Here is a 15,046-nt window from a genome sequence, read left to right as displayed (position 1 = left end):
CATGTGACAAACCTGCTGAGACTTGTGTAGTGTAGGGCGTGATGGGTTGTCACCCCCAGGAGGCAGTTTGTGGAGCTTCTGGGAACTGCTGTGTCCTCTAACCCTCACGCTGGGCTGGCCCTTCTCACACTGCTTTGCTGGAGATTTCGCCAGCCTCTCCAGGGCCTATTATCACCCAACACGACAGCAGGTGGCGCCATGCAGCCAACTAAGCTACCTGAGTGCGTTACCTAAGCCACTCAAGGACAGATAGAAGACAAGAGCCAATTTCCCACTCCCCAACCTTGCACACTTGCTGTAGTATAAATCCAGAATGATACCATCTTATAGTGCACAGGGATCTCTATAATGCAAGCTCATTAATGTAGTTCCCCTTCCCCTCGATATGGGACAGATGTGCACAACAAGCTGAGATTTTCCCCAGACACTTCACTCAAAATACGCTGGTTAAGATAAAGCATCAAACAAGTTTATTAACTGCAGAAAGATAGATTAAGTGATTATAAGTGATAACAAACAGATCAAAGCAGATTATTTAGCAAATAACCAAAACTCAGACTAAGCCTAACATACTAGATGGATAGAATTCGAATTACCAATTTCTCACCCTGACTGATGGTACAAGCAGTCCCCCAAGTTTCCATACACAAGCAAGAAATCTCTTGATCCTGGGAGCAGCACTTCCCACACATCCGTTTTTGTTTCTCAGGTGTTTCCAGAAGTTCTCTTGTGTGGAGAATGAGACCAAGAGATGATGTCACACCCCACCTTCTGTAGCTTTTCCATATGGTGGGAACCTTTTGTTCCAAACTCAGTTCCTAGTCCAGTTTGTGGAAAAATACAGGTACTAAAATGGAGTTTAGTGTCATGTGGTCTGGTCACAGGCCCTGCTGAGTCATAGTAGCCATGACTCATAGGCTGGCTGAAACATTCACAGGAAGGCTAAGCTCTTCCACAGTCCATTGTCTTTGTTGAGCCATCAGCACTGTCTGGCTTCTTCATTGTTGTACCTGAATGGCTCATTGTGGGTGTTACCCAGAGTAAGCACATTTGAAATACAGATCCAGAGTCAATATCCATAACTTCAGATACGAACATGATATGTGCACACAAATAGGATAATCATATGCAGCAAATCAGAACTTTTCCAGTGACACCACACATGATGCATCTTCTACAAAAGAGATCATAATTATGTCCTAATCATATTATAATCATACCACTATGATGAATATGGGGGTGTAGTGTCAGATAGGTCCTAATTTCAAGGCACAGAAGTTGGGAATGGAACTTCCCCTCTTTGTGGAACAGGAAATAACCCTCCAGCCAGGGCTGGGACAACTTCCCAGACTCTCAGTGATGGAGCCTGAATCTACTGACATTTCATTAATTACCACCAACCTCAATCTTTGTGGCAACTGTAAACTTTATCAGTGATGATTTTGTACTCTCTTCTAAGTCATGGATAAGAATGTTAAATAGCACAGGGCCAAGAACCAATCCCTGCAGGACCCTGCTAGAAAGAAATCCACTCGATCATGGTTCCCCATTTACTATCAGAGTTTTTAATCTATTTAATGTATGCCGCGTTTATTTTGTATCATTCTAGTTTTTTTTAGTAAAAATATTGTGCTAATCAAGTCATGTCCCTTACGTAAGTTTAGGTATATTACATCAATACTATTAGCTGCAACCAAACTTTTGATCTCATCCAATAAGGATATCCCGTTAGTTTGATAGGCTCTATTTTCTCTAAACCTTTGTTAATGGGCACTACAATTCTGACCTTCTAACTTCTATTCTTTATGATTGACTTCCCCTTTCTTCCATATATTTTATTTGGAGAGTGCTTGGATTCCTACCAGGGAGCCACTATCAGGGTCCAGAGACAGCCCCATCTCCTATATTAAGCTCTGGCTAGTAGCTATGTGATAAATGTGAAGACCCTGCTTCTTTCTGTCAGATGGGAGACACAAAGGTTCTATCTTTCTACCCCCTGATGCCTCCTGGCTGCTGTAAGAAAGGTGGGGTGGGACTATGTTAACATGTGCCTCCCGGAGCTTCCATTTCCCTGGTGCTGCTGTTCCGTGAATAGTGGGGTTGTGAGTGGGTCAGCAGGTACTGAGTATTGGACTCCTGCTCTTTCAGGGGCCGGTGACCTTCGAGGAGGTGGCTGTGTATTTCTCCAGGGAAGAAGGGACTCTGCTGGACCCCACTCAGAGAGCCCTCTACAGAGATGTCATGCAGGGGAACTATGAGACGATGGTCTTGCTGGGTTAGGATTCCTGTCCCTTCTGTTCTTGGAAGGGGAAATGAAGAGTGAAGGTTCATGCCACCCCCACAATGCCATCTGTACCCTGTCCTGTTTCAGCATCACCCCAATAGGCCAGTAACATACCTACTACCAGAGACCCTCCTCTGCTGCAGAACACTTTGGGAACAGAGCACAGGAGCAGCATCACACAATGTCAAATATCTCCTCTTTACTCAAGTAAAACTGGGGTTAGGTCCAGCATAATGAACAGAAGCTTCCTACCCGCAGCCTTCTCTCAAACCCTGAGCCTTCTCTACCCAAACCAGAATGTGCTTGGGGTGTAACAAGCAGGCGGCTGGAGTCAGAACTGCCAGTCCAGGGTTACTTATCATACAGACACTCAGTGCGTCCTTGAACGCTGGCTGGGAGTATCCAGACAGGGGAGCTCCAGCAGCAGAACACTGAATCTCACCCAGGATTACAGATGACACAACTCCTCGCTGATCTGGATTGCACCCCAGCATGTGAAAATGGCCTAGGTTGGTAGTGACATTTCTTGAGACATGGAGAGTCTTGCTCCCATATCACCAGGTGTAATAAAAATAACAGGAAAGGCCGAATATGGAAAACTGATTGTTCAGCTTGCTTTTGACCTGCATCATATTTTGCAATATATTCCAAATAAGGAAATTAATGTGCAACGTATGTGTCATTGTTTGTGGTTTTAAGCTGTAAAAGGCTTGTGTGATTTTTAGCTCGGGAACAGTATTCCAATAGCTGTCGCCCCCTGCGTGCTTGTAACCAAGAAAAGAGCCTCAGGCTGAGCTGATTCAAATATTAATCCTGTGGTCGTTTTCCACAACAGCCTCAAAAGGTCCCTGTGATGGAATGTAAGGCTACATCTAGACTACCCACCGTATCGGCGGGTTAAAATCGATTGCTCGGGGATCGATATATGGTGTTTCATCTAGACACCATATATCGATCCCCGAGCACGCTTATATCGATTCCGGAACAACACTAACCCCAACGGAGTTTCTGATTTGACAGGGGGAGCCGCGGACATCTATCCCGCGCGGTGAGGATTAGTGAGTAATCCGATCTTAGATATTTGACTTCAGTTACGTTATTCACGTAGCTGAATTTGCGTATCTAAGATCGATTTCCCCCCGTAGTGTAGTCCAGCCCTTAATGTCTTCACACCTTCTCCCTGCAGGAGAATGGCTGTTTGACCAGCTGTTTGCCTTGCTGTCTCTGAGGAACTGGTCTGTGGGTGTTCCCCAGAACTGTAACTTTTTCAGTAATATCATACTGTAAAATCTCACAATTTTACATACAGTGTTACTACACATTTTAACAGGAGGATAATATTCAATAGGTTATGCTTTTTCTAATGATACCTCACAAGCCATACTGGGTACAAAATTGATCCTAATTTTCTAGAAGAGTGAGCACAGGGGTACAGATTGACACAGTGTCTGTGTGTGTGTTCCCAGCAGATATGTGGGTATTTCAATCCCTCATAAGCACAATGTTTGGCATCTTCAAGGACCTGGGGAACTGGTCCTGGGAATTCACTAGTTTAGCAAGTGTGAGACTGCATGAAATTGTGAGACACTTTAGTATTAATAATAAAATAATATATTCTGATAAAATTGCAATGAATCATGCTAGGTATGCCATGTAAAGTGTCAGTGAAAATGTTATGATTTGCCAAGTATGATAATTTTGTTTCTATGTTTCTATCACCTTTGTATTGTGAATTACAGATATGTAAGGTATATCTGTATTTCCAGACTTGTGCAGTTTTTCTGGGTGACACCCCCAGACATATTGGCATCAACATTGCCTAGCATGTTTGATGGCCCATTGAGGGTCATCAGCTGTACAATGAACCTATGGACCAAGGGGATACACCTATTGAGTCAGCAAGACATGCCGGGGTTTGCCTGTGTAATGAAACCTCCAAAGCTTTTCCATGCCATGTGCTGTGAAGCTTGTGTTTGGGACACAGGAAGTACAAGCCACATGGCAAAAGGAATATAAAGGGCAGTTGCATCATCTCCATCTTGTCTTCAATCCCCCTTCCTACCTCTGGAGCAACTTCTCTACAAACTGAACCCTGGAACAAAGGACTGAATGACCCATCCAAGCTGTGGATGCGTTCCAGACACACTTTCAAGCCAGCAACTCACCAATACTGCTAAGAACCTGATATATCCATTTTGGAATGTATCTGACTGCTTTTCCATTTAAATTCTTTCTGTCTTTCTTTCTTTTAAACCTTTAGTTTAGATGCTAAAGAATTGTCTGGAAGGATGGAATTTAACTTCATTCTTTCATTTGTTCTTTCTTCTAAACATTTAGTTTAACTGCTAAAGGATTGGCTGGCAGCACGGTATTTTGGATGAGATCCAAACCTGGGTAATATGGCTAACCTTCTACCCACCCACTTCCTGGATCCAATTAGGATCACTCTCCTGCTGCCCTCTGGCCATGCTGTATCACAGTGAGCAGAGTTTTTAAATAACCTCTCACTGTACGGGACCTAGTTGCTGATTAGGAGTCAGAGAACTGTCATGCAATAAAGGGGGGCCGTGTGATTTCTTTTTTCAGAGTCTCGTTAACCAGTGTGTGGGATCAGAAGCACAGTTTGTGACTGGTAAGTGAGTTTAACTTCAGTGTTAACCACCAGTATGGGGAGCATCTGCTCTCCCTTTTTCAGCCTGCTCTGACCTTGGCATTTTCAATGAGGACTGCCCCAGGCACACTAGGTCACACTAAGCACTGAAGATAAATTAACAGAATGTTTTTGATGATCAAGTTATATGAAATCAACTGAATTCCTTTGTTTTCTTTCATCTGAGAGGAGTTTCTGGTTTTCCAACGTGATATGATCTCCCAGCTGGAACAAGGGGAAGAGCCATGGGTCCCAGAGCTCCAGGGTTCAGAGGAAAGAGAGATCCTGAGATCTCCCCGCACAGATGAGGAAACATTAAACCAACTCAGAATCTGTAAGTGCCTGAAGGAAACATCTAGGATGCCCTACAAAGCTCTTGGGAAGTCTCTCAGTTCATTATTGTCCCTAGCAGGGGTCGCATCCACAGGGTAAATATAGCTCAAGGCTTCCTATAGATGCTAGCAGACACCGGGCAGTAGCTTTCTCCCTTCCCCCTGTGAAGTTGGATGGGATGTGAAGGCTGAATTGATCCCCTCCTCTCTCCTGTTGGGGGGAGTTGAGTTCCTGATTTTTATTTGTCCTCTCTCCAGCACTTGTTCTGGTTTGGCCTTCCCCTTTCCATCCTTGTTTCAGGTTTCTGTCTCTATCACAGCAGGTGATGCAATGACGTGTGAGGTTCAGCACAGACCAGAAAAAGAGCAGGGAAACCAGCCAGGGGAGAAAATGGATAAATTTATTTCCTGTCAGGGAACTCAGAAGGGCCTTAAGGAATCCAGAATACAGCAGGAAATCTGCAGAGAAAAGCAAAAAAAAATACATGTGCTAAGTGTGGGAAAAACTTCACTTACAGATCAGGCCTTTCTCAACATCAGAGAATCCACACAGGGGAGAGGCCCTGTGAATGCAATGAGTGCGGGAAAACTTTCAGTCACAGCTCGCACCTTATAGGGCATCAGAGAATCCACACAGGGAAGCGATCCTATGAATGCACTGAGTGCGGGAAAACTTTCAGTCGCAGCTCACACCTTATTCGGCATCAGAGAATCCACACACAGGAGGGGTCCTATGAATGCAGTGAGTGCGGGAAAACCTTCAATCGCAGCTCTCACCTTATTCAGCATCAGAGAATCCACACGAGTAAGAAGCCCCGCGAATGCCATCAGCAGGCCTGCACAACTCGTAAAGCGGTGATGTAGAGAAATCTCTGTATTAACTATCTCTATAAATCTTGATAACGTTGCATTGTGTTATTTTGTATTAAGTATCTTTATCTTTATGACATTGCATCCGGCATGATGTTATTTTGTAATTCATATGACTTGGCATTGTGCCTCTCTATTTTCATACAACTTTGTATTAGATCCCTATATAGAAAATTGGTAGAAAACTTTGTATCAAATGTTATAGCCCCTAAGGATAGTATAGTTAAAGTAAAAGAAAACATGTGCATTTTTGCTAGAAGTAGAATAAGATCTTCCCCCGCACTCTGTAATCAATTGCTCTATTGACTGAATGAGGTGTGAATGAGTGAGGCTTGGAAGACACCCACCTCCAGACAGCTACAACAGTTGAAGAGGGAATGGGAGCCAGAACAAAGGACAATACAACTTGTCAAGTGGGCCCAATAAAGAAGAGCAGACATATTGATGGCCTCAGGGATTAGAAGCAAGCACCTTCTTTAGAAAACACCCTCTTTGAGCAGCATTGGGACAACACCCAGAGAAATGCAGCACAAAGACCAACGGACGAAGACCCAGATTTTGAATCTGGTCTAGATTTGCATAAGAGGGAAGCTGCTATAAATGCGAGGTGTCTTGCAGAAGGACCCCGGATCTCGTCTTGTCACCATCGGATCATCGATTTGGATCGGCAGAAGCCCGGCTCCACCCCTCCCCCATCTAACTCACCTGGCCAGTGCAGTTAAGCGGAGCAATTAGTTGGTAACGACAGCAAGATGGAGTGTGTTTATGTCTGTGTGTGTGCGTGAATGCATGACTATGATATATATCTCATGTGCATATCATAGAGTATTAATTGATACCTGTATTACTAATAAATGTGGCATTTTGCCTTAATCCCCCTGAAAAGTTCCTGTACAGTACTTTGAGTAAAACAGCGAGGGCCACAATACTCCAAAGAAAACAGCTGAGGACCGAAACCCCCCCAGCCCTGCGGAAACACCCCCCACTAAGGACCTCCCGGCCTGGCGGAAACACCCCGCCCAGCCCTGCAGAAACAAACCCTCCTTCCCCAGCGCCGCCCCACCAAAACACCTGTGGGTCAAAAAGGAAAGTTGGTGGTGGGGAGGTGTTACTTGATGTTAAATCAACCAGGGACTCCCAGCCAAAGAGGTGGCTGGGAGCCCTCAGGGTCAAATTAAAGGGCCTGGGGCTCTGACGACTGGGGGAACCCGGAGCTTTTCAGGGCTGGGGCAGGGATTTAAAGTCCCAGAGCTCCTGCTGCTGAGGGGAGCCTGAGCCCTTGAAATCCCAGCCTCATTCCATCCCCTGGAGCTGCCGCCAGGATTCAAAGGGCTCTGTGCTGCCTGCAGCCACAGGGATCCCTGAGACCTTTAAACCTCAGCTGCGGCCGGGAATCTCTGCGAGCAGCCCAGAGCCCCTTGAATCCCGGCCGTGGCTGGCAGGAAAGCTTTAGGAAGTGCGGGGCCCAATTTGAACATTTTTGGCGGGGCCCCGCAGGGATGATTGGGGAAAAAAAAAGCCTTTCAGTTCTTAACAACCGGTTCCCTATAAAAAGTTCTGCCACAGTATGTATTTTTTGTACCAGTAGGGTTACCATACGTCCGTATTTTCCTCCCAGATGGCGATTTAAGAACCAAAAAGCCTGACATGTCCGGGAAAGTACAGATGTATGTTAACCCTACCTAAAAGTTCTTTTTAAAAAAGATGGGTCTGAACTAGAAATGAGCTCTGCCACTCCCTTAGGGTGTGCTAGGGTGCACATGTGTGGGTCCCAGCTGCTCCCTGCCCATCTCATTGAAGCAGGTGTGCAGGGTTACTTCCCTCGGAACTGCAGGGCACCAGTGAACATGGGGCTGGCTGGAGGTGGGGGAGGGGGAGGATGCGAGAGGTAGGGTCTGGCTGCAGGCTGGGCAAGGGGTGTGGGGCAGGCTGGAGACAAGAGGCGTTGGGTGGGCTGGCTGGCTTCAGGCAGGGCCACAGGGAGGGTGCGGCATGGGTTGGCAGGGCTGGAGACAAAGGAGTGCGGGACTGGCTGGCTTCAGGCAGCGGGGTGTGGCAGGGTTTGGCTGGAGACGGGTTGGTGCAGGGCAGAAGGCAAGGCAGGGGGTACGGGGTTGGCTGGAGACAGGGCAGGGGGTGCAGGGCTGGTGCGGGCAGGGCAGGCAGTGTGGCAGGGGCTGGCTGGAGACAGGGAAGGGGGTGCAGGGCTGGCTGGAGACAGAGGTTGGTGCAGGGCTGAAGGCAAGTCAGGGGGTGTGGGGCTGGCTGGAGATGGGCAGGCTGCAGGCAGGAACTGGTGCAAGCAGGGCAGGAGGTGCGGGGCTGGTGAGGGCAGGGGGTGCAGCAGGGGCTTCCTGGGGACGGGCTGGCTGCAGGCAGGGCAGGGGGTGCAGGTACAGGGGGTACAGCCCATCCTCTATGGTGAGTGCCTCCTTCTCCTCCTCCTCCTCCTCCTCCTCCTCCCCCCTCTCCCACTAGGGTAGCAGCAGCAGCCTGGGGCTTGGGGGCTATTTCAAGGGCCCGGGGCGCCCCTGCTTCCACTGCCCCAGCTCTGTAAATAGCCGCGGGAACCCTGGGGAAGCGGCGGGGCTCCAGTGGCTATTTAAAGGGCCGGGGAGGTAGAAGCAATGGGAGTCCTGGACTTTTTAAATAGCCCCCAGAGCCCCGCAGCCATACCCCAGGGCTCCAGCAGCAGGGCTCTAGTGGCAATTTAAAGGGCCTGGGGTTCCAGCCCCTGCTGGGAGCCCCAGGCCTTTTAAATTGCCCCCTGGGGAAACTGGACCACCCTGGTACAGCGCACTGGCTTTTGCTGGTACTGGGGCTTGGGTGCGGGGTCCTCTTAGGAGAGAGGCCGATTTAAGGGAATCAGTTAAATTGGCCTAAAGCCGGCCCTGGTGGCTGGGATTTAAGGAGCTCTGAGTTCCCCGCCCGCCTGCCCAGAGCCCTATAAATCCTGGCCGCAGCTGAGATTTAAAGAGCTCTGGGCTTCCTGCAGCTGCGAGCAGCTCAGAACCTTTTGAATCCGGGCCGCGGCTGAACTTTAAAGGGGTTTGGATTCCCCGCGGCTACGGGCAGCCCAGAGCCCTTTGATTCCCGGCTGCGTGATGCACAGTGAGACTTCACGGGCCGCACGTTGCCCGTGGGCCGTATGTTGTGCAGGCCTGGCATGGAGGGGCAAAATAGGTAAGAAATTTCCGTGGCCTGTCACTAGCAAATAGTAGCCACCATGGATCCTGCCAGAGATGGCTACATCTTAGCACTGTGGGAAGCAACCCTTCACAGAGACCATTTGTCTTGTGGTTTGGGATACTTCTCAAGACATGCTGCACTCAGAGTGACCCCCTCATCCTGTGCCAGCTGGAGAAAAGAAAAGGGGCCAGCCAACTCTCCCACTACCAGCTGCGAACCACTGTTCCCCAAACCGTGGGAGGCCTCTGGCTTTGATGTGTATTAAATTTCAGGCTGGTCTCTTTCCTTGGCAAATATCTAACAGAGCTAAAAGAGAGAACAAATGATCCTCAAAGGAGAGGGGAAAGACAATCACTGGGAAATTTAATCCCCTGCAACATCCAGAATGGAGAGCGACTCAGGGCAACAGGTTCCCCCGAAGGAAGAAGTTTTTGGGATTTAGAAACATAAGGAACAGCACAAAACTTGAGAGGATTGTAATTGACATTTGATAATGACACAGAGGGAAAACCTGAGCTTTCAGATCAGTGTTCAGAAATGAAAGACAAAGGGTGGAAATCAGAGATTTTGGATTCATTTTGCAAATTATAGAGAGGAAAGTGGAAAATCAGAGGGATTTTATATCAGTTGTTGATAGGAGGTAAAATCTGAGTGTTTCACATGAATACTTGATAAATGAATAAAGAGGAAATGGGCAACATTTGCAAACATTTTGTGTTCAATAATCTGAGAAAAGGTGTAAATCTGAGATTTTCTTATTATTTTATAATTAGAGACAGGAAAATCTCAGGGCATATTCAATTAGAAATAGACAACTAGAGAGAAGTGGGGCAAATGTTTAGGTTATTTTATTTGAATCTTTGAGATTTGCAAAGAAATTGTGTCACAAACTGCATATTTGATAACATGAGAGGAAAACACCAAGATCTGAGGGGAGAGAGTCACTTTCCTGTCAGGGCTCAGTGCTCCCTCCCCCTCCTCCTCCGGGGTCTCTCACTCACTGGGGGCTCCAAGCGGGGCTGGTGCGGTCAGAGCCTGGGGTGCCTAGGGGGCAGGTCCCAGCTGGAGAAAGCCCCCCCCACGGCCAGGATAGGAATGTGCTACTGGTAGCAGCCTGGGGCTGGACCCTCTCTATGGGGGACACTTGCTCCCCCCTCCCCTTCCTGGCCCTTCCCACGCCCTGTTGCCAGCAGAGAGTGGCCCCCCCAGCCCAGCCCAGAGGTGTCCCTGTCTCAGGCCCCCCCCAGCCTCTGCCCAGTTCAGAAATCACTCGGGGGAACCATTTCCCAGCTACACAAGGACAAATCACTGCAGGTGAAAATGGGGGGAAACACCCCAAACCTGAGATCTGAACTGTCCATTGGCAAAGGGGAGAGAAAATGGGGCACAATGGGGGGAGGGGAACAGGGAATTTCTCAGGGGTTTGAGGGAAGGGGGTGTAACCCTGGATGTTGCTTGTTGCTCTCTAGGGAGAAAGGGGGCAGGACAGGAGAGAAGGGGGGTCTCCACGGAGGGGGCAGTGGTAATTCCGAGGGGATCTCAGCCCTCCCTTTTTCTCCCCGCTCCTCAGGGGTCACCTGCTCTTCTCCTCTCGCCCCCCCGGCCATGTCCCGGCTGCACAGACATTTTCCATCCATCCCTTTCCCAGGTCTCCCCCCTCCGCAGCCCCCGCCCGACCCCACGCAGGGGCTGCTAGGTGTAATGCATGTTCAGTAGGGATTTCTCCCCTACTAATGCTGGGGTGTCCTTCTCCTATAGGTTAGTCTACTAATGATCTCATCTTGGTGCCATGTGTGTCAGTTCATTGCCATGGCACTCGTGTGCTTAGACATCTGAGGATGCTCTATAGAAAAGCTCCTTGAGTGGGGTGATGCACAGGGAGTAGCTCAAAGCTCCAAAGTGCCTGGCCAGGGGCAGGACATTGGCACAGGAAGGGAGGGGTGTGGCAGTGACATCACAAAGGCCTTTTGCAGGACCTCACACTATTGGTCAAAGACTATTGGTGAGCAGGTGGTGACCTCACAGAGAGATCCTGACATCAGTCAGGGGCCAGGGGCTAGGGAAACCTCAGAGACCCCTGTGGCTTTGCTTCAGCAAGTCTCCTTCTCCAGGTCTCTGTCTGAGGACTGAGAGAGTATTCGGGTTCACGGACGTGAGCGCCAGGAGAAACCTCTTTCCAATTTTCTCCTTCCCTTGTAGTGATTTTACTAGAAAACAGCAGTCCCTGTTTAGAAGGTAAGAGCCTCCTGGAGGTGTGAAACCTGTTCAGTCTGATCCATCTGGTGAGAGTTGAATTCTAGGCATGGAAATCTTAAGCTTAAGGAGGCAGAATTTTATTCCGCACCTGGGATTTTGTCCCTTAGAATCATGGGGACATTAGGGTTTGTCCTTTGTGTTTCACCTTTTCCTCCATCCACCTGTCCCTGCCTCCTTTCTCTTCATCTCTTCTTTTGTCCTTTCTCCTGTTCCCCGCCCAACACCAGGATGAGTGTGTGCGTGTGTGTTGCGGGGGAGTGCTCTGCAGCTCTCACTGTGGGAGCTCCACCAAAAAATGTGAGGCTGAAATAGTGCTCAGGCAGTCAGGGCTGGATTAACCTTTTGTTGGCCTTGGCACCAAACATATTTGTGGGCCCCAGTGTAGTCACTGTGGGCTCCGAGTGTGGGCCTGGTGGGGCAGTGCCATTGGTGCCTTCGTATACCCGGTACTGAACCTCAGAGACATTTTTCATTTTGATCACACACCTCTCCATGACTATATGCATTGCCATACACAGCTCCCTCAGCCCACGGGTTTTCTTATTGAGATGTACACCCATGTGGGTTTACCAGTGTCCACAGTGAGCAGAACTTTCATAGTGACCAAGGAAACTCCCCACAGATTTATCTCTTTCCTCATTCAGACCTTCTCTAGCCATGTCTCCAGTACCCCCCCATGTCACCATTCACTGCATGTGGTCCTAGTCTCAGCTCAAAGTCCTAAAGCCAGCAGACACCTGATCAGTTCTGACAGATCCCTCCCTCAGCCCCCATCCCGCCATGTGAGCAAGCCACCTGCAAACACCATTTCCCCAAAGTGAGGACTTAGCCCTTGGGAATCTGAAGACACCAGCATCTCTCCCTCTGCTCCCATCTACATGCTAGTCTGCTACCTGGTCACCACCACCTCTCCCCATACTTGTTTCCTTTCTACTTTGGACATGCTCCCAACCAGCTGGAAGCTCCCTCTGCAAGCCTGACCTGCTCCCGCCTTCCCTGCTCCCCCGACATTCCTTTCCTACTGGTGACCTCTGTTCCTTGAGGTTAACTCCAGTGTCTTTAGGTGCTCTAGCTTAATGGCCCCAGGAGTCATAGAGCCACTTGTAGTTTCTCTAGCTACAGCCATGGGGCAACTGCCAGAGGCCAGCCTTAAACAGACACTAACCACAGGAGCGGAGGCAATGCCAAGGCTGAGCATGCTTGAACCTTGCAAGGGCAGCACTAGGGACTCTAAATCCTCAGCACTGGCCCTAGGCAGCTGCAGACTCTGGAGTTAGGCACTTTCCTCCTCTAGGTTCCTGCATGGTTACAGAACTGCAGTAAAGTGGAACAATTATCAGCTTCTGTGATTGGAAGATGTCTGGATCCATCTAATAAGACTGTCCTACATAAATGAGGAAAGTTGGGGTGCCTTTATTATTCTTTTGTTCCATTCTTTGTTTCTATGGGGAATTTGCCAGTGCAATATCACTGTCTTCCTTTTAAACAAACAAAACTAAAAAAAAAGTGTAATGGCTGTTGAAAATAGCAATTCCAGCCCTCGTTAGCACTGTGAAGACCCCAACGTTTGTTGCTCAATTTTCTCCTACTTTTTCTACAGTAAATGACAGTGGATCAGCATATTTGATTTGGGAGAAATGAAGTAACAGCTGCCCAAATTGAGCTTGAGCACTCCTGATTTTGAGGTGTTCAGATCTGGAAGGCAGGGGCTAGATTCCCTTTCTGAATATTAGATACATCTGGAAAGGAAAAGTCAATTTCTATTTTCATGGCTCAGAAGTGGAAATCCTCCTGTCCTGTATCTGAAGCTGTCCAGGTCCAGTAGAGCCTCCCCTTCCTTGCTTACCATTTTACCTTCTGGTGGGATCCACATACCTCTCTTGCCCAACTTCAGATAGAGAGGGGCCCTGTCCAGTTAGTCCACCCAGTTCCATCTTTGGGGGCTGCCAGGCGAGGTCACACCAGCATCCCTAAGCCTGTCTGGGGAAGTCTTCTGAGGGGGCTACCTGGGCCAAAGCCTTCTACTCCTTGGTCACACCTCTTCCCTATTTACAACTGGCACCCCCTTCTAGCAGCCAGCCCCCCAGCCACAGCAAGCTGCAGCGCATGGAGTCTCACAGCTTCCCCCCTCCCCCTTTCCTGTTGATAGCAGCCAAGGGAATGCTGGGAAATGTTCCTTCTCTGCTCCAAGGCAGGGAGCGGGTCAAGGAACTACAGCTCCCAGGGCCCTATGGGGTTTCAGCTCCCCTACTGAATCCAGGCTGCTCTGAGGCTCTCTTTCTGCAGAGGGGAGGAAGTTACTGTTACAGGTCCCTTCAGAACTTGGGCCTAGCACTATGGCACCATGTCAAATCCAGTACTGCTCCTAACTCTATCCAGCTCTGCTGCTGGCAGGATCCCTTCCCATTCTTTTTGTTTCTTGTCTCCCCTCCAAGGAGAAGCTCTGCATTGTTCCTGTGTGGGGAATTGAACCCAGGCTGTCTGAATGAAAGCCAAGAATTCTAACCACAGGACCACATGGGACTTCCATAACACATTTACATGTTCATATTCAATAACACAATTAAACGTAGCCATTCAAAGTAGCCATTTAAAAAAAGCCATTCAAAAAACTTCAAAAACAGACTTCAAAGAGAAATTGCAGAGTTACAACTGATCTGCAAACTTAACACCATTAATTTGAGCTTTAAGAGGGATAAGGGGTGACTGGCTCACTACAAAAGCAATTTTCCCTCTCTTGGTATTGACACCTCCCTGTCAATTACTTGGAGAGAGCCACATCCGCCCTGACTGAATTAGCCTTCAACACTGGTTCTCCCCTTGTATGGTAACTCCCTTTACATCATGTTCCAATATATATTTATGCCTCTATCTGCAATTTTCACTCCATGCATCTGAAGAAGAGGGCTTTTTACCCACGAATGCTTGTGTCCAAATAAATCTGTTAGTTCTTAAGGTGTCACCGGACTCCTCATTGTTTTTGTGAAATAAAAGCAAAATGCACTCTAAGCTGATCTTAACCCTTTCAATGCCCTTACAAACTTAGATGCTTCTCACCACAGGCCGGCTGGTGGTTTTTCAGCCAGGCTCTCCCCTTTCGTCAGCGCTTCAGTTGCTTGGTGTGGGGGTGTCTGTAGATGTAGGTGGACGAGAGAGACAAAGCATGGCAAATGTCTCTGCTTTTATCATGTCCTTTCTTCCCTCTTGGCTGTGCTCCCCCTTCAGAGTCAGGTGAGCATCACTGCGTCTCTCCAAGCAAGTCTGAGCAATTCCCCAGGGGTGTCCTCTTGCAGGTAAGTGATTGCACTGTAGCTCCCTTGCTGAACAATGGCTGTTGATGGGTTGTTTGACACCCTGTCCGGGTGTTGGTTACTTTCCTTGCTGTTGTCACTGGGAAGCTAATATTTGGCCGACTCCCCCATCTTACAGCATAGTGATAACCAGACTGCACAATTCTCATAACTT

At 48.5% G+C, this 15,046-nt stretch overlaps 1 protein-coding gene across 1 annotated transcript in view; it reads left to right on the top strand.

The window, feature by feature from the left end:
- Positions 1-15,046, top strand: part of LOC127055902 (zinc finger protein 707-like) — a 673,013-nt gene that overhangs the window by 182,300 nt on the left and 475,667 nt on the right. The gene's annotated exons all lie outside the window — the stretch shown is intronic.

This window comes from Gopherus flavomarginatus, chromosome 7, assembly GCF_025201925.1.
Source record: "Gopherus flavomarginatus isolate rGopFla2 chromosome 7, rGopFla2.mat.asm, whole genome shotgun sequence".
In the NCBI taxonomy this organism is placed as follows: domain Eukaryota; kingdom Metazoa; phylum Chordata; order Testudines; family Testudinidae; genus Gopherus; species Gopherus flavomarginatus.
Note: the sequence above shows the minus strand (reverse complement) of the source record. Positions and strands in the feature narration are given on the sequence as shown.